Below are 20748 nucleotides of genomic sequence, written 5' to 3'. Positions count from 1 at the left end.
GGACAAGCGTGAAACCAAAACAAGTTTATCGGCACCTCTAACCACACTGGTAACAAAATCTAGTAGAAGAGGATGGAGCAGAAAGTCCCTATTCCATATGAAAAAACAAAAACAAATAACCTTACAATTATTTTCTCTGCAGACAATGCATACTTTTGTAGAAAAAAGGGGAAATAGGAGTCATTCGTTTCTTGCAGATAATCAAAAAACTTCGCGATTAACTTTTCTGGTCAGAAGAGAACAACTTCATTTTCGTCAGGGGATTTTAGCAGGTTAATAGTAGTGACATGCCATAGCATAAAATGCCAGAGAGTGTATCCTACTTGTCAAGCTGCCCTGAAAAGAAAGTAAATGTGTGTATTCCTTTATGGTTCTAACTGAGAGTGCTCAGGCTCTCACTTAGAGTGGCCAGATACTCACAGTGGAGGGCACAAATGCATAAGAAACCACCTACTTCACTAAAATTGTATCCCTGAAAACCAATCACACTCATAATTCAAACACAGCATTCACATGTGAATTTATATCACTGTGCTCAAGCAAAGCTGCATATATTTTGTTGTAACCCTGGGCCAGTGGACTTCAAATAATTTATGGGCACAATCTGTTTCCTGGATAAAAGCCCCATTAACAAAAATAGCATTTGCTTGGAGGATCCAGGGTCCCCAAGAAGAATTATCACAAGGATCTCCATCAATATATTTGAAGGACGTTTCAAAAATCAAATCAAAATTAGCTTCTGATCCAACAATACTGTAATCAACACTCCTCCCCCATAGACTCCACACACACGGGCTTGAACACATGCACACACAACCTCGAAATCAGCAGGGGAAGAAAGACTTGTTCACAATGAATCAAGCCATATTTTACCTTTATGTCATCTACTCTCTCCAAATCCTCCTAGACAGCCAACGCAAGGGCATTTGAGCCTAATTAAAATACTTGGCAAAAAAAAAAAAAAAGCAAAACCTCCTGTCTCACACTGGCCCATCCTATTTATTTTCTAGTACAAGGAGGACTGTTGAAATGTTCAGTAGGCAGAGCAAACATTGTCGGAAATGTGCTGCCATCAATTACTATTGATTAAGATGGATGATCAGTGTCTTAAAGACCCTGTAATCTAGAATAGTCTCTTTATCAACCTTAGCAGTACTTCCCTTCCTTTTTCTCAAAATCTGTAGTACATCTTTTCAGTTTTGGGTTTTATTTTTATGTTACAGAAAAGCAGAGGGCATAGAGCTTTGCCCATTAATTCGGCGTTAATAAGGAGTGTTATGTGCTTTAACATATCCTCCATGAACACTGGCGTTCCTGTTTCCTTTTCTTTCTTTTCCTTAGTGGAAAGCTGTCTTCTTCACTAATTAAAATTCATTACCTGCTCCTGAAATGAAGAGGCTGAGAAATGGCTGGATGATTGCCTCCATAATGCTTAATAAATCTCGGGAGAACAAATAGTGTCCCTTTGGGGGAGGGTTCTTTTTCAGCTTTCAATCTCTTTGGCAACCCAGTAGCCTCAGCTATTTTATTTGGTTTGCCATTTGTGGCATCCAGCTCTCAGTGTGAAGTGGTTGGGCATTCACTCTGTAGAGTAGTCACTCATACCCTTAATAAACATATGCTTTCAAGCATATATCACCTAGATCTTACAGCGTTACCTCCAAAACCTTTACATAGTCCATCTATCTCAGCGAGTGAAAACTCTTAGTGAAATGTGATCTCATTTCTAGCATTAATAATCCTAAATACAGGTTTTTATACATGAGTTGGACCAACTAACTCATCTCTGCTTCAGTTGACATAAATTCATTCGTTGCATTGATTTTTACTGTTTCTTCCTTGCTGCCTATAGATTTCCTATGAAGTTTCTTAATCTGTTTGATCTACATCAGCCAGGTTCAAATGTAAGTGTATGCTTGGCAGTTTGGGGGAGAGGAACCCCTACACGCGAAGGCTATTAAAACTGCAGGACAGGAGCTCTGCTGACTCCTCACCTACCTGCCTGAGTCCACACGATTCTGGTTTTCTTGGTAAATTACCCACTATTCATAACATCATCACATTGTTAGTGTTGCCAACTAAGAATCTGCAGGAGATATAAAATAAAGTTTAAGGGCATGATTTTCAAGTCAGATGAAGTAGTTACTCTGCTTATTACCAGTAAAACCTTCAGCATGCTACTTAACTGGCTGGATCTAAGTTTCCCCATGCAATATGGGAAATAATATCTTTAGTTCAAAAGACTGGTTTGAATCAATTTGAATGATGCATGTAATGTACTTAGTTTAGGGTTAGAATAGGTTCCAAAATAATAATATTCTTTTAAATAATGTTTGTTTAGAGTACCTATTATATTTCTACATTCAGTGAGTTTTATGCCTTCCATATATATGAAAAAGCAATGTATCTGTGGAAATAAAATATATCAGACTCTTCTGAATGTCCCAGGATGCACAAAGAAAAGATTCTGCCTAGGTAAATGATAAATGAGTTGTTTCGATGATTCTGTATGAGAGAGAAAGTCCACCTTATGGGAGCTTATTGCCTTCTTTCTCCTTCTCAGAGACTTCACTACTAAATTGGCAATTTTGTTTTCTACTATTCTTCTTAATTGCTGTCTCTAAATAAAATACTTGAAGATTCACTTATCCCCTAAAGTGGATGGAGTTGTCCTTTGAAGACATGCTTCCACATCAACTTGTCTCTGGCTGTCCTGGTTCGCTGTCTCCAACAATATGACTTTAGGTAAGTATGCTGAAGAATTTTACTTACATATGAGAGTAATTTTCTAGGACTTCATAACCTGTTCTCTTACACCAGCTCTAAAATCAACTCATTTTTGTCACTGTTACCCTTATTTCTTGTTGTTGTTTTTTTTCCTTAATCTGTCCTATAAGGTTACAATTTACATTCCTAGGATCATACATCTTTATCATATTTGTCTTGCAACAACTCAGTACTTGACATTGTGGCAAACTTAATGTCTTTGTGGGTGGCTGAAGGCTTTGATCAGTCAGTAGATAGACACACACATTTGAATAGGGCAAACAGGCAAGAATGCTACTGTGGTGGACCCAATCTTGAAGGGATATGATGCTCTGAAAGCCCCTTTTGTCCACTTAGAACCCAGCAGTACTAACCTGTTACCACATTTTGGACCCACTCTCTTCCTGGGACTTTATCTTTTAATGTGTGTTGGGATAATGAGGTCTTAGATGATGTAATAGTGGACCCTTCTTTGGATGACATATCACTGTTGTTGTTTTTGCCCTTATTTTTGTTTTTAACCAGAATTTGGATTAAGCTGTTGTGATGCCAGAGAACTGGTTCTCATTTTCAGCTCTCCTACGTCTCAGGCACCCCTCCTCCTCACTCTTGCAGGCTCTGCCAACCTCCTAAAGGAAAATGCTCTAATTTTCTGCCTCTCCTCTTCTCACCTCCTGAAATTCTCATTGACCGATTTCATTCATACTCACGAATTCTTCTATCCTCCAATTTACACTGATAACTTCCACATCTACACCTCTTGGGTGATTTAAAATATTAAATCAAAAATTTCCCTTTGAGTTGTGACAGTAAACGATGAAATATTTCCAGGAGTTGGTTAAGGAGCAAACTCTCAGTGGTGTTGCTGGTACCTTTGAAATGATGAAGCAATTTGGCCCTGAGTTCAGACTGGGGTCCCTATTTTTTTTTCTCACCTTTTTACTCACCCATTTCCAGGTGGAACAGCCAGAGATCCCAGGTCTGCCCGTTGTGCAGAAGATCAGCCCTAGCAATGACCTAATGTAAAAATAAAAGTGGTGGCAAGTCTAGCGCATGTGGGCCATTGTCAGACAGAGAAAGAGAAAGAGAAAGAGAGAATAAAAAATAAAGGGAGAAAAGAGAAGGAAGGGCCTGAGTTCCTATTTCTCCATCCCGTCTACATGGAGGAATGAATATGGATGAGGCTAATTGTACTCTTCTAATACTGTTCCCTTATAAAAAATGAAAGCCCCTTCCTCTCTTTGGAGGACAGGGAATGAAGAAACAAATGATCCTCAAGAAAGTATTCTCAGATCATGTTTATGCATTTTATACATCCATAAATAAACATTTGCACCTGATGGTCCCACTGGCAATTCAAACCAAACATGTCCAAAATTGAAGCCTCCCCCTCAAAATCTGCTTTTCAATAAGTAAGTGGTCGTTATCTTGGCAGTTTCTTCTTCTTCATTCTCTTCTATCTACTCAAGTACAAGACAATACTTTTTATACTTACCACTTAAATCTTAATTATTGAAAATGCATTATTTTCTACTTATTGTGTTAAGTATTTTACATATACTATCTTGTCAATTCTTCCCACAACTCTGTAGAGTAAGTAGCATAATCTCCATTTTACAAACGAGAAAACAGAAAATTACAAAGGTTAAGCAACCGTCTGAAGTAATATACTTCTCAAACACATGATCTTAATCAGCGTGGACAACCCCTGCCCACATCTGGTCTTTTCTCTTTATACATCCTGCCAAGCTTTGTCGTGTTTTGCCTGGAGACTATTGCAATAGCCCAGAAAATGGACCCTCTAACTTCTGATTTGACTTCTTACAATTCACCCTTCATAATGCCTTCTGCGTGATATTTCTAAAAAATGCAAATCTTATCAAGGAAATTTTCTGCCAAAAAAGTTTCATAGGCTCCCTGTCATGATACAGCTGCTGCCTATCTATCCAATCTAATCTTCTACCCTTCTCCCACACACATACTAGGCTCTGCTGACTCTGAACTAATTGTCATTTCTGGGAAATGCCTGGCTCATTTCTGGCTCCTTCCCTTTATATGTTATTTCTTTTCTCTGACTACAATGCAATTACTTCACCTACCTCAACCCAGCCTTTGAAAGGCAAATGAACTTAATTAGGAACTTAAATTTTACCCCTTGGATAAACACTCCAACAAATACCTGTCTGATTACAGGCATTTTGTTATATTGCATTATAACTCTCTGTTACAATGTCTGTCTAATTATGAAAGCTAACTTGGAGAGTATGAAGAATCTTTATTTGTGTCCCTTATATCCAGCAGTGACTAACACATAATAGATGCTCAATACACACTTCTTTTTTTCAATTGAGAAAGGCACCCTATATCTCCAGAACTACATTTAAGATACTTCTCATGAGATGAGAGCAAGAGCGCACAATATGACCTTCTACCTACCTACACTCCACAGACAACAGCATGGGCATTAGTTATTTATTTGAGGATGCTAAATAGAAATTAACAAGGAAAAATGCCTGACTCTCTTGCCTGAGGCAGGAACCCTCCAACATGAATCACCTGCCAGAGCAAATGCCTTTTGTTCCCATAAAAACAAGCAAATTAGAGAGAAGCACAAGTATATATATACTTATTGAATTTTACCTCTCCTATGAAGAGGATAAAAGAGATGACAATTTGCCTAATCAGAGCTTGAGAAATTATGCGTTGATTTTCAGGGGGCCATGAAGAGCAGTATCATTAGGAAGCAAAATTTTCTAAAGGGCTGAGGTGCAGACTGTATGACACACAGGGAAAGAAAGAAAAGAGGTGAAGGGAGGCATCGGATTGATGGCTCCACAGGTGTTGTACCTCCCTTGTGTTCTTAACTTTCACAAGGTGCTGTGAAGTCCATAGGACATTGAGTTTCAGAGTGTTTACATAACTACCTCACAGTTACGTAAAGTCACACAGTTGGTGTCTTCCAGCCTAACTTGAAATTCTATGTTCTTTCCACTTCACTACTTGTTCTTAAGCTAGCGCCTCTTGCCTCAAACCAGTCCAAAGACTTTTGCATTTTGTGTTTGACAAAGGAAGTTACACACTATAAACCACCTAAGAAGAATGTCAAACTATAATTTCCCTAAAAACACACATACCGTGAACAGTTAAGAAATGACCCTCATTCTCTCAGAGAGTCATGCCTCAGGCACACGTCAGATCAATAAATGCCAGATTCACTCTAACTGAATAATAAAGTGGAATTCAGAAACTGGAGTTCAGACTAGACTGACCTGGGATTTTAAGTTCTTCTCAACTCTCACTCTAAAGTTGTTCTTGGTTCACCTTTGCTTATCCATTTAGAATCATATAAAATGTTTTTAGTTAAAGATCTTTGGGAAATAAATTCTATTTTTGTATTTAATGGTTGTGATAATTCAAAAGCCAACTAACGGAAGCTGTGAGATTTGTTAGACTAGTGTGAAAATATATTCGTGTCAATTGTGGAGCAATTTATATTATAATTCACTGAAAAAATAGATCATACAAGTGATTTATGAGGTCATTCTGGCCCTTTTTCAGTAAGATGTTAATAATCAGAAAATAAATCAGCATGCTTAACAATAAAATATAATTTCAAATGTTGTAGTGGCACTTTGGTAATAATGGGAAAGAAAAAACAGAAATGCTACTATAATTACTGTTTATCACCCCCCAGATTCTCCTTATATCCCTTAAATATCTACACAGACAAATCCTTATTCAAATATCTCACTCCAATTTAGACACAGCTTTCCTTACACACACACACACACACACACACACACACACACACACACACACACACACAGAAATAAAAATGGTATCTATTATCTGGAGAAAATAACTAAAAGTGATTAGATTATCCTTTGTCAGCTTAGCAGTAGTGATGAAGACAAATGAAGCCTTTTCATTTTCTTGTATTCATGTTCCAGCTTTGTTGATCTTGAAGCCAATTTGTGATTTCACTTTCTTTGCTGTTTCTATTGAGTGATCTTCCTTTCTGTTCCTTGGCTAGACGATGTTACTAGGTATGTCAGCATTCTTCGGTAAAAGGGTGTGTTCCAGGTCAAGCCTGTCCATCATCATTATTTGGAGCTAACTTATTGAATTGAATATTTGCAAATGAACATAACACCAAAGGTCCCGGTAGATTTTTTTCTGCTCATCAATGATAAGCAAGTGAAAAATAGACTCAAAACTACAGAAAAGGCTATAATTTTTAAAAGCAACGTTTCTGTAATTATCTGTAACAGGTCAGCAAATCTTTAAGATTAGAGCAGCTCTCAAAGGAAAAATTTCTTCCTTGGACCAAAAAATGTCTTATGAGATAGGGGTAAGAAAAAAAATTGAAGAAATTGACTTGCTTATATTAATAAGATACTGTTAAAAGATCTAGCATAATATTTTTTTTTCTTTTGAGAATTGTGTTTTTGTCGACTATCCTGGTTTATTAACCATTATTAGTGACATTTATAGTAGAAAATATGTTCTAAGTGCTAAGTAGTTACTATGTACAACAACTTTCAGATTATTTTTTTCTGTTGAGATTTTCTTTAGTTGGCTTCTTGAAGTTTCTAAAGAACTCTATGAATTACAAATTTATGACAGTGTACAGTGGTAAAAATTAGTTTTCCTAAAGTACAACAGAAATCAAGTGTTTCTTCTTTCTCCTAATTTAGAATTACAACTTTGTACACAAGCACACATGTTGACAGGTTTTATCAAGACACGATTTAATTTGGTTTCATAAACATTTTTAAAATTTACCTTATGGCAAATAATCAAATGGTGGTGTGGGATTTTTTTTTTTCTTTTTTGGTGGTGGGGAGTGTGAAGAAAGGCCTTTTCCATTTGAATATTAGCTGTTTGGGTGTCAAAAGATCCAGTTGAATTCTAAAGTTTCTATTTATCAACAATTGTGTGATTAGATTCTTCAAGAATCTGTTTTTTACCAATTGAAGGGATTTATTGCCTTCTCCTAGGGTTAGGGTCTTTCAATGACCCTACATCGGCTGATTATTTCACCCTGGGATTTCTATCACTTCTACAATTTCTCTACTTTCAACTTTTTAAATTTCTATCATTTTTCCCATTTTAATTTATCCTCCACAAACCTGGAATCTACTTTAGGGAGATGTTCTGGCTAGACTTTGATGGAAATTCTCTCCAGGAAAAAATTGCTAATATTGATTTATATTTCCTAGATCTTTGCTCAATTTCCTACTCATATACTTGGATTTCAGCTACAATTTAATATATTATCTCAATGCATTGCTTTTACATATGCATATGTCTCTCTATATAGCCTCCTGTATCTTAGGTTCTTAATTGCTATCAATGGTGTATCACATGCTTAAAGGAAAGAAGTAAGATCTAATTTTTAAAGCTCTTTAGAGTATTATGAAATAAGCAGTCTAAATATCTACTGAAATAAGCAGTCTAAATTGTTTTAACATTTTTTGGAAAAAAATATCTATAAAGGCCTTGAAATATTGGCATTCTTTACCTGTATGTTTCTACTTATGATGAGCTATCCTACAATATCACTCGTAACGCTAAACGTATTTTAACACCAACAAGCTCCTAGAAAAATTAGTTATAAAAGTAAATTAATTAATTTTAAATCAGCAAATAATCAAAGAGATTATCACATAATCACAGGACATAGTATGATTCAGTGAATAAAGGTTTTAAAATGAATTGTTACATCATTGACAAAATCGTGCAATGTTAAGTTCAGTGGTGGACTACAAAATTCAGTATTTACTAAAGTATGAACCTTGCAAAATATACACAGGTCAAGAATTAGATGAAGATGCATAAGTATTAATAACTGTGTCTTTGGGTAGGTACTTACAGTCTGTTTTCACTCTTTCTAAATGTCTACATTTTATTTATAGATTCAGCAATAATGAAGTATAATCTTTCGATTATAAAAATAAGCTTTATTTTAAAATTAGGTAATGAATAAACATTGCCAGATGTTGTTTTAAATATATTGCTAGAAGTTTTATTTTGGTTTGCAAAAAAAGCATTTGCAAAAATATTGTCATGTTTTTATTTCAAATGCAGGGAATTCTCATTTCTTCTTCTGGAAGTTGGTTGAGACTGGAAATGAAGAAACTAACTTGGCAGATTGAAACATTCTCAAATATAAAGAAAACCAAGTATTCCGAAGATGGTGTTTATGCTGTTGTAGTCATAATTACAATGAGCCTTAGTAGAAATATTGCGAAAATTACTCTGAGCAAATGGCTGGATTTGCTTTTCAAAAGAGTCAAGGAAATTTGTATTATCTCATACATAAGAATTCCATTCTAGTTTACATGTTTTCTCCATATTTATTGTCTTTGCTTTCACCCTTATTTTTCTTTCTCGTTTCACCTCGCTTATTACTATGCATTTAATACCTTTATACCTTAGACCATATGCAATCATATTTGTGAATGAACTATATTATTTAAATAATTGGTAAAACTTGTTACATTCATATTTATATAAATTAAATGCAATCCCTTCCCCTCCAATACTTACCCCTATCCTCAGAATTCTAGGCAATAATTTTTGTACAGTTTTTTTCCCCATGATGCTAATTTTAAACTTTTGCAACCACAGCAACAATTTTTCTAAATACATACTTTCTCTCTCCATTCACAGTTTTATCTTTGTCCATAACAATTGACTTTTAAAATATAATATGAATTTATATTTTATTTGTTGTTAGTCTCCCCACACGAGAAAGGAAGCTCTCCACGAGGACAGATTTTGTCTGTTTTCTTCATTGTTATATCTCAAGACTTAAACGATGCTTGGTACATATTAACCCCTAAAATGTATATTTATTAGTGGGAAAGTATGTATTCAATGTTAGTCTTTAAATGTTTTTAAGTATAAATGTTTACAAAGGAAAATGAAAACATATGTCTATACAAAGACATGTATGCTAACATAGAAGCATTATTCATAATGGCCAAAAAGTAAAAATAATTTAAATTATCAACTTGTGAATAAATTTTTAAAATGTGATATTTCCAAACATTGGAATACTAGTCAACATTTAAAATATATAAACAGATATATGTAACAAGTTGGATAAATTTGAAAGCACCGTTTTAAGTGAAAGAAGCCAGATATAAAAGACTTTGTATTATATGAGTCCATTGATATAGAAAATCTAGAAGATATGAATTTATAAGGACAAAAAGCAAATTAATGGTTTCTTAGGGCTATGATTGAAAGTGGTAATTAATTAAAAATTGGATCAAGAGAACATTTTAGACTGATGCAAGTATTAAGACTGGATTGTGGTAATAAGTGTACAATTCTATACATTTACTAAAATCATTTAATGGTATACTTAAAATGGATAGAATTTATTATATGACAGAAAAGAGCTGTTTAAAATACACACATATATATTATGTACATATAAGATCTATATTCATATATGTACACACAGAAACATATACAAAAATATATACAATTTATTTCTCTGAAATGAATTAGAAGAAACTTAATGGTGATCACATTTGGAATAATAAATTTGAGGATATGAGAGGTTTTCTTTCATTATTTTTAACTTTTTATATATATTAAATTTTCCAAACTTGCAAATGCATTATTTTTTATTTAAATGTGAAGATGGAGCACAGAGAGATTTGAAGATGCTGGCCTTGAACACTGGAGTGACTCGGCCACAAGCCAAGAAATGTTGGAAGCCACTAGAAGTTGGAAGAAGAAAGGAAGGGATTCTCCCTAAGGTTCCCCTGCTGATAGCTTGATTTTGGCCCAGTGAAAATAATTTCAGACTTCTGGCTTTCCGGACTCTAATAAATGTTGTTTTAAGCTACCAGATTTGTGGCCATTTGTTAGAGCTGCCACAGGAAACTAATATAATCATCATGGGACAATAAACCAACTAAGAAGTAGGTAAATTAAACTAGTGTTGTTTATTGTTAGTGAGTTGAAAGGGAAATTGCTTGACCTTGTTAAATTCTCTTTGCAAGATGCTTGGCAGTGAGCAGACTGAGGGCAATCATAATAGAAAACTGATAAAACTTTATAGCATATTTCAGAAATGGCCAGTCAGTGAAGCTGCACTAACATATTCATGGGACAATCGTGCCTTTATTGTATCGATGAGTTATACTTCTTGCTATATCCAAGATGGCAAAATGGAAGTACAAGTTGAAGTAGGAAAAAGGGAAAGTAGGAATGGATATAGCAAAAACCATAATTAGTGGGGGAAAGATCAACAAACAGAAGAAAGTGTGAAGGAATCAAGTAGTACTAGAGGTCCTGATGTATATGAAATTATTGTGTATTCATTCATTCAATTAACACTGAACAAATATTTACTGAACAAATATTCAGACCACTGTGGTATGAAAACTAAAGATACTACAGCAAGCAAGATAGACATGGTCCCCGCTTTCATGAAACTTACATTATTACATTTAGAAGACTGACAGGAAGCACCCGATTATCAAATTAAGTTCTGAAAGCAGGGACCATATTCCATAACACTTTTCCTAAAATACCAATCATTCCCTTCTCTCTCCTATCCCTCAAAAGGCTGCCTAACATCAACTTTTATCCAAGGATTGGGATCAAATTTACCTACACAATTTTTCCTAACTATTCTCCCATGTAGAATTAAACTCTCTCTTGTGAGACACCACTGTACTCTAAAGTGATTAATATGGCATGGGTTACATTCTACTGTATTTATTTTTTACATGTCTACTTTTTATTAAGCTGTAACCCTACTCCCAGCACTGATAAGGTTAGGTCTGTATTAACTTTGTATCTCCAGTGTATAGTACAAAGCAAGGCACAAATAAAACAATTAATAAACAATTGTTGAATGAATTAAGAAACAAAACACCTTTAGGGTCCAGGCTAAAGTCAGCATAACAAAATGTAAACCTGGGTCTCAGGTGTAGGCAAACAGAAATCAGAATTTAGATGATATTTCTTATAACTGGGTCACAGATTCCAGGACCCAAAGGTACTGTTTTGATGTGTGAAATGTGGTTAAGAGTCATGTGAAATTTATTTAAATGTTATAAATAACCTCTGACAGTGTTTTGTCCATAGTAGGGACAGTGACAGTTCAACCAATGATAGTACTTATTATTGTGCTCAGTAATGGGGACAGAAAAATAAGTAAAATATAGACTACTCAGTTCAGCCACTGAGCAATAATTGGAAGAGACAAGCAAAGAAGTATACATCTTGATCCACAATAATAGGCAAGTGGAAATAAATAGTTACATTAGAAGAGTTATTTAGAAAATTCCTTACATTAAACAGTATTTTTTCCTATTCCTAAGGATTCTGAAAATTTTATAATTTTTTTTATTTAAAAAGTTTCTATCAGTGTTTGATTTCACTGGAGAATGTTAGCTTATTTTCTTATTAGCACAGAGCTCTTTATAAGTAGCCTGGGACAGAGCTGATCAAGAAAACCATAGTTAAGTAATCTACTTCTGAAAACCAGTATGTAATATTACTTATTAAAGATAATACCTATAAAATGAAAATGTGTAGGCTTTAACTCCTCTTGTCTGAGTATCGGGAAGTCTGCCAACTACTTCTCTTGGCTATGAGGTTCTTCCAGATAGCAGTATAAATTGTCTAGTGACAAAACAAAGACCCAAGTCCCTAATTACTTAATGCTTTTGGTGATAAATTTCCTGTCTCTTGAATGATCCACTTTCTGCCCAGTTAATCAAGGAAGAAATGTGGAATCATCTTTGACCACTTCTCTCCTTCACTTCTCATATTCAATCAGTCTCAAAGAGGGAGAAACCTCCTTTCTCCAGCCTCTTCCTTCCTTGAGAGGACTTCTCATTTATTCCCAGTTGGGGGCAGAATTTTCATTAACATTTCCAATCCAACATTTCAGTGCCTTCACTGGTTCCTCTCCATGGGAAACAAGGTGGCTTACTCAGTTGGTGAAGTGGGCAGGATCTTAGGCTATATTATCCTATTGGATGGGTTAATATGTTAAAAACAAACAAACAAACAAACAAACAAAAAAAACACTGACCATGTATGGTCCTTCCTCAAATGCTTGCTCTCTTTTTCACTCTTCTTGACCTCTTGGGTTTAACTGTGCCAAGTTGTGATGGGCTCATCTTACTCCATGTGGAATGAATTTAAGGAAAGCTTAGTTCTAGAAGATCTGGTTAAGATTTTTCTCTTAGTCTGGCTTCTCTCACTCTGGTTAAATAAGTCATGCAAATTCTTCTGTATGTCACTAAATACCTTCATTTTCAAGTGAAAAAATCAAGAATCATCATTTTAGCCTCTAGTTCTTGCCTCATTCTCTCATTTTTTTTCTTATGGAGTCTTATACTTTTCATATTAAAGCAAATATTTCATTTTGAGCTTCATATGTTTGTACTCTCTATTGGTTAAAAACAAGGAAGGAGGAGATTATATTAGACTATATCAAAATTCCAAAATACTAATCCTATTATTTCTATGTTTTTACACATTATCTGTATTTTTACTTTACTTTTTTGCCTCATTTTGGATATCAGTGTCTCTAAGTTGAACTACAACATTAGCATCCTACTCAGTCTCCAATCTTTTACCATTCTCTCCTGTAGATATTATGCTCTATATGTGAGTCATATTTTGATAGGACCAAATTCATGGGCACATGACCCAGTCACAGAGGCCCTGCACTTAGAGGGGCCCTTCATTTGGTTTAATGATATGTTATCATTTTGTTGAAATCCTTAGTTTTATCTTTAAATTTGTGTTTTGTAAATGAAATCTGATAGGTGTAAAAAGGAATGTTTTCTATAAACATGCATAACTATAATTTAACCAAATATTATAAAATACAGTATATAAGACTAACATACTGCAACTTACATTTGAGCATTAATTATTATAGTCTAAAGGAAATTCTTGATACCTTAATCATGTGTTTCTGTATCTAAACATTTATTGAGCTTAAGTAGTGTAAGTAGTTGGCTAATATAAGGAAGAAAGTGCTACTACTGAAAAAGAATATTATAAGGTTCTTTGGTCACTTGTGTTTCTTAGAATTCCATTAATGACCTTCAGTCTGTATGATAAGCATGTTGTGGTTCAAAGAGAAAGCTTTTCCTCTTGGGCCATCAGTGCCTTCTCTTACTCAGTTGTAGAATTAACATCCTTACTTTATACTCACTTTGAATCCCATGAACTCCATACATCATGGATTGGCTGGTATTTTGTGCTCATGGGCATCACTGATGCTATGTATTAAATGGGGCAGCAAGGAACAGGGACACACATATTGTATCTTTTCTGCTCTCACAAATGATCTAACAATTAGCTTAAGAAACTATTTAAATTATGGCTAATCCAAAGAAACAGAACCAACAGGAGATATATATTTTAAGATTTATTGCAAGAGATTGGTGTACACAATTGTGAGGGTCAGATGGACAAGCCTGAAGTCCATAGGACAGACTCCCAGGAATGGCTCAATTGAAGATCCTATCCAGAGGTAGAATTTCTTCTTCAAAGAAGTCTCAGCTTTCTTCTTAGAGTCTTTCAATTGATTGAATCAGGCCCACCTAGCTTGTCTGTGATAAATGTTCTTACATAAAGTGAACTAATTATGGATTTCAATCATGTTTACAAAATACCTTTACAAGATTAGGGTTTGATTGAGTAATTGGGGATGTTGCCTAGCCAAGTTTACATATAAAATTTTCTTCATTCTTTTTCATTCTTTTACCTTTTTGCTCCTCTGACTGGAAAATTTTGAACTCTCTTAGAATTTGCTGATTCTTTCTTCTGCTTGATTAAGATTGACTTTGAAACTCTCTAGTGAATTTTTCAATTCAGTTATTGTAGCCTTCATATCCAAAATTTCTGTTTGGTTCTTTTTTTATGTTTTCTTTCTCTTTGTTGATAGTCCCATTTTGTTTATGCATCATTTATTTTCCCGAACATAATTCTTTCAGATAATTCATATACTTCAATGTCTTTAGGGTTGGTTTCTGAACATTTATTTTGTACCTTTGATTGATTCATGTGTCCTTATCTCTTTGTGTGTTTCATTACTTTGTATTGGGATTTGCACATTTGAAAGAGCAGCCACCTCTACCAGTTTTTCTGTATGAAGACTGGCTTCATACAGAAAAAGACTTTTACTAATCAGCACAGATTCTGTGGCCTCTTAAAGTCTTTCTTATTGATACATCTTCTCTAGACTGGTACCTGTAAATTCCTAATTAGAGGGATTTGCAGGTTTCTTTTTTTCCAGAGTTCATAATTTCTTGTTCCTTCTTGGGTATATATACAGTTCTACAGGTTCTCTGAAGCTGTCACAGGACACTCATCTCTCTTTTGTACTCAATAGCATCCTGGCTTCTACAGTATCCTGGTTCCCATCAGTGAACCAAAATAGGCAAGCCAAAAACCAGTCTTTTGGGTAGCCTCCCACCCCAAAGAGCTAAAATGGTTGTTATATATTTTACTCTTCTCTTTCTACCCTAAGGGAGAGGCCACCCAGCTGTAGTGACTCTCTCTTCTGTACCATGTGTCTTCTGGGGGAGCAGCAAGCCACCCAGATATTTTTTGTTCTCAATTGTAACCCAGGCATCTAGCATACACAGTTCCTTCAGAGATCCAATACGGGTGAGACAGAAAGCAATCTTTAGGCAGCCTTCTGAAAAGTCAGACTGTTGGACACGAGCTCTAACTCTTTCTCTTCCCAAGGAGTAGTCAGGAGTTTGGAGTTTTCTCTGCTCATTCTGCACCTGGTATTCCTAGGTGGTCTCCCATCCAAGTACTAACCAGGCCCGACCCTGCTTAGCTTCCAAGATCAGACGAGATTGGGCGCATTCAGGGTGGCATGGCCGTAGGCCTACCAGTTTCAATGTGGCTGGTTTAGCACTTGCTTTGGGTGCAACGGTTTCTCAATTGGTTTCTGAATTTCTCACAAAGGGAATTAGTCCATGTATTGTTGTTGAGCTGGTGTCTCCACAGAAAGAAGGAGGGTCTGGAGATTACCATTTCACCATATTGCTGATGTCACCCTCTTATTACTAAATTGTTGTTCCTATTACTAATTTTAAAGTTAAAATTTTAGAAGCATCCTCTTCAAATCTGGAAAAAGGAAGATAAAGATGAGATTTTCACTGCTTTTTATGAATGTTTTATTTGATTAGAAAGAACAAAAATAACTTATTATTTGAAGAAGTCTGTATAGAACTTTCCAAAAGAGTGACAGATATATCATTTATAATGAAAAATTATTTGCATTTCCATACACTATCAACCACAGTGAGAAGATGTAAACAAATTATTAGATATTTAGGCTGCATAACAAACTCTAATATCTAGTGGATTAAACCAGTAACAATCATTTTTATTTGTTTATAAATCCACAATTCTGGCAGAGTTTCCTGAAGAGAGCTTGTATTTTTTTTCACATGACATCTGTTGGGGCAACTTCACTGGGAGAAGGAGGATCCACTTTGAAGATGACCTGTTGGTGCTGGATGCTTACTCTAAGCTGTGCCCTGGAAGTTTGATTTTCTCTACACATGGCCCTTTCTGTGGATTGCTTGGACTTCCTGATGACGTGTTGGCTGGGCTCCAAGAGCGAGTATCCGAAGAACACAAAGCAAAGAGGAATTGCATTTTTTATGAAAACCTCAGATGTTATCTAGTGTCATTTTGCCAAACTTTATGGCTTAAGGCAGTCCTCTCTGTGGTAAAGACAAGTAAGGTAAATCCTAATCATTGTGGAGGGAGTGTCAAAGAAAATCAAGTATTAATTTTTGGAAAATACAATCTGCCTTCAAAAAGATATCATTGTAAATAGCAACAAAAATGGAAAGTTATAGCATGCTTATCAATAAAGATTCAACACAAAAAAATTATCCATTTCTCCTAATTGCATTCTAATTCCACCAATCAAAATCACAACAGGATTTTGAAGTATTTGTAGAAATGATTTTATAATATATCTGGAGGTGTGCTAATCTCCAAAAGGCCATGTTTGAAAAAGAAGATAGGGAGATTTGCCCTACATATACAAGGACTTCTTTTAAAGTTTTGGTAAAGAAAATATCACATTTGTGTGGGAATATACTGACCAATGTAACAGAATATGAGCCCAGAAAGTCCTCAGTATGCATGAAAAATTTATATATGATTGAGGAAATTAAGAACTAAGCGATATTGGGAAAAAATAGTTCTTCATATAACAAAATACATATTCCAACTTCTAACGTGTATAAAAATTATTTCAGGTAAATTAAATACCCATGAGAGGCAAAATACTAAAAAATTTCAAGGAAAATATCCTAATGACTTCTGGAATAAAAATAATTTTATGTTAGATTTTTTAAATGCTTAATGTAGAAAAAAGTTAATAATTTTGCTACCTTAAAAATAAGAATTAGTCTTTTGTAATTAAAACAGTTAAGAGAGTGCCAAATACTGTGAGAAAATATAATAAAAGATTAGATTCAAGAATATATTTTTAAAAACTCCCAAAAATCTAGGAGGAAAAAAGTTACCTAATAGAAAAAAAAAAGAAAAGTATAGGCATAGTCATTAAATAAAATAGCAAACAAAAATATGAATAAAAACATGGAAAGGTTCTCAATATATTTGATGTTAAATTATATAACTTAGGGAATAGCTTTCCTATTTGTGCCAGGAAATGTGTTCAACAATGTTCATTAGCGTAAAAAAATGGAAACATGCCTAATGCCTACCTACTGGAAATAAATTATGAAATAGTTGCTCGTCAGCACAGTGCACCGCAATGAAAGTAAAAGAAATACCCCACAAGCAAAACTATGCTTTAATTTTAGGTGCATTCTTAAATATAATAAACAAATAAATGCATAATTAAATATATAAATAACAGCAATCCTAGAAGACTATCTTCAGTATGATACCATATTGAAAATTCAAAAACAATAAAAGCACAACTATGTGTTGCTTAGAGATAAACCAATAAAATTAGGTAAGCTCAATATTTCAAAAGTATATAAATGATAAATAAAAACAAAATAATAATTACTTCTGGAATCAGGAAGTATGATGTGGGAGAAGCATTCAAGTAGCTTCTCCCAATCAACATTTTTTTTTAATAATTTTTGTGAGAGATTTACACACACATTACATAAAGTGCATGTGTATGTGTGTGTGTATCTGTGTAATAAATTAAAATTTTAGATGTTTGGAAAAATGCTTCCAAACTTTTACAAGAGTAAGTAGAAATTCCAGCTTTCCTATGTTATACGCACAACTTTATATCCAGCAAGGCTAATAGAAGTATGCGGTGAAGCAGAAATGAATTACTTTGTTGACCATGAACTTTTATGAATTTGTTGATATTGACACAATTATAAGAGACAGATACCCAATAATAGAGCATTAACATGAAAAATTATAAAGAAATGAGAGAAGAGTCCTCAGATAACTTAAAGTTTAGTTGGGGTAATGATGAAAATACTCTCCAGTATCCACTCTGCTACTGGAGCAAAGTGCACAATCAGCAGGGGTATCTTTTTACTTCAGGTTGTTCTGCAATTTCCAGAGTCAACCAGGTCTTTCTGAGAAATCTAGTGTTGTGCCCAAGACAGGGATTCAAGAGTGGGATTAGAGTTGTTAATTACTGGAGTGCTCTTTGGTGTTTTGTTCGTCTTAGATTTCTGCATGAATATGTTGCTGGATGCTGAATAGCTTTCATAATACAGTTCTTCACAGCAATAAAATTCTGTGTTGGAATCTGTAATCTTTTAACTTTCAGAAATCAAACAAGATTAAATTTATACAAATACTTGAAAATTATTCCAAAGCAGTATATAACAAGTGAATTAAAAATGAGTAAAAACTAAAAAGTAACATTTCACTCAAAATACACATAGGATTCCAGAAAAGGTTGTGAGCAGGGTTGAGTAGAATTAATTATCACATTTTTGCAATGCAGTGTATACTTAATAAGATCATACTGTTTGCAAGTTACCTGAGAAGTTGCAAAGGTAAGTTACGCATAGAATCCTGACTTAAAGGATCTTATAGCTTGGTATGTATGTTAAGAGTCATCCAAATCATCCAAGCCATAGAAGAAGTGCTATAGAAGACAGTACCCGCCACTTTCATTTCTGTACCTAACACTGCAGCCCAACCCATGGGCTTTTAACAGCCAGTCCTTGTGATCCTTATTGCAGGACTGTCCTTCAGTCATTAGAGCCACTTGGTTCAGACATGATACTGAATATTCTGTGGGACTTCTACCTAAGATCTTACTGTCGCTTGTCTTCTCCCTTTTCCTAACCTACTCTTCCCACCTCTGGTTTCCTCTGAAAGCCCTCCGTAATAAATGACTTGCACGAGTCTTCATCTCAGGATCTGCTTTTGGTAACTCATGTTAAGTCAAGTGTAGAAAAAATCTGTAGATCCTGAGAAGGAGAATAGAAGGCTCATTAGGAAGCAACCTGTTTGGTTTTCTATGCTATGTGGAGCAATATCACCTTGACTTCGTTAAAATGGTTTTATTGCTTTCACTGTGGCAGATCAGTGTTGTTATTAATTTATGTTACAAAGAGTATCTGATCAATGTACTTAGTTTTAAACATTTTTTTTCTTTTCTTAAATGTAGTGTATTCTCAAATCTATTGTAATCATTATATTCAATTACTAGAAGAATAAATCACATGGACCAAATGATTAACGTTCACAGGAAATTGCCATTTTTCCCCCCACAATGATTATTTAGCTCATCCATGTGAAATGCAATTCCGGAGTGTTTCAACATTTTTGCTACTTCAATTACAGTTTACAAAGTTTAGCTTGATTAATTAACACTGGATTCATGTAAACAACAACATTATGTTTGCTACACTGATAATGAATTTCCATTTATCAAAAAAAGGAAATCAGCTTTATCCATTAGTAGCAAGAGGTTTTTTTATATTCCTTCTTTCTTTCTTTTTTTCTCCTCTTCGAAAGAATCGATTGACTTAAAGTCTAGAAAGTGGTTCAAGAAATTATGTCACATACTTAAAATATTTTCAATGCCAGAAGAAAAACCTAGTTACTTTAATTTAATAAGTATAAAATTGTTATGTTTAAAATTGATGAAACACATTTTTTAAGTGAAAAAAAGAATTTGTTAAATTAGAACTGGATCAATACCACAAGTTAGCTAGACTGTCTGAAATATTTTTAAAGAGGATGAAGTTCACACACGGGGACATGAGAGTCAACACATATCCTTTGAAAAGGACTGTATGTCTACTGTTAACAAGATGGCAAAACTAGAATAATATTAGTGCTCCATGAGAAGATGGTTAATCTTTAATTCTGGGCTGAAGCTACAGCTAAACTCTAATAATTGAATCCAGGGTAATAAGTATTAGTAAACTTTTCAGACAGAAAGCCAGGCATGTCATTTTTGGTTGCCTACAGCCAAACTAAATCAGATCAATCAGACAGATATTCAAAGAATGAAATATGGTTAATTGGCCAGATCCATACAAATCAGAATGAAGTCAAGTGGATTAAGTGAATTGCCATGGGTCTAGCTGACAGTGATACTACTAGATTACATTTCCAGATCTGAAATCTCAGTAGTCTGAACAACTTATGAGGGGAAAGCTGGGTCTTCTTAACTTAATAAAACCCCATTTATAAGCCAATGTATTGATACATTTCAAAAGGCTTTGTTTTTATTTTTCCAAAATAGTAACAAATTTCTAGTTGCTCTGGATTTGCATTTTTTCATGTATCAGAAAGCTTTCCGGTTATTATATCACGGCAAAAGAAACATGAAGAGGGATGATGTGGCTGAAAGGAGGATAAAGGGTGAAAAGGCAATGGTGCTTTCTTTTTCTTTTCTCTTTTTTTTCTTCTTCTTAAAAAGAAAAAAAAAAGGAAATGGTATCAGTGTATTGAGAAGGAACAAAACCCCCAAATGGCAGAAGA

At 34.5% G+C, this 20748-nt stretch overlaps 1 pseudogene; it reads right to left on the bottom strand.

Moving 5' to 3' along the window:
• Positions 1-15545: 15545 nt before the first annotated feature.
• LOC111746758 lies at positions 15546-15664 on the bottom strand (annotated as a pseudogene).
• Positions 15665-20748: the final 5084 nt, after the last annotated feature.

This window comes from Pteropus vampyrus, unplaced genomic scaffold (genome assembly GCF_000151845.1).
Source record: "Pteropus vampyrus isolate Shadow unplaced genomic scaffold, Pvam_2.0 Scaffold200, whole genome shotgun sequence".
Classification (NCBI taxonomy): domain Eukaryota; kingdom Metazoa; phylum Chordata; class Mammalia; order Chiroptera; family Pteropodidae; genus Pteropus; species Pteropus vampyrus.
Note: the sequence above shows the minus strand (reverse complement) of the source record. Positions and strands in the feature narration are given on the sequence as shown.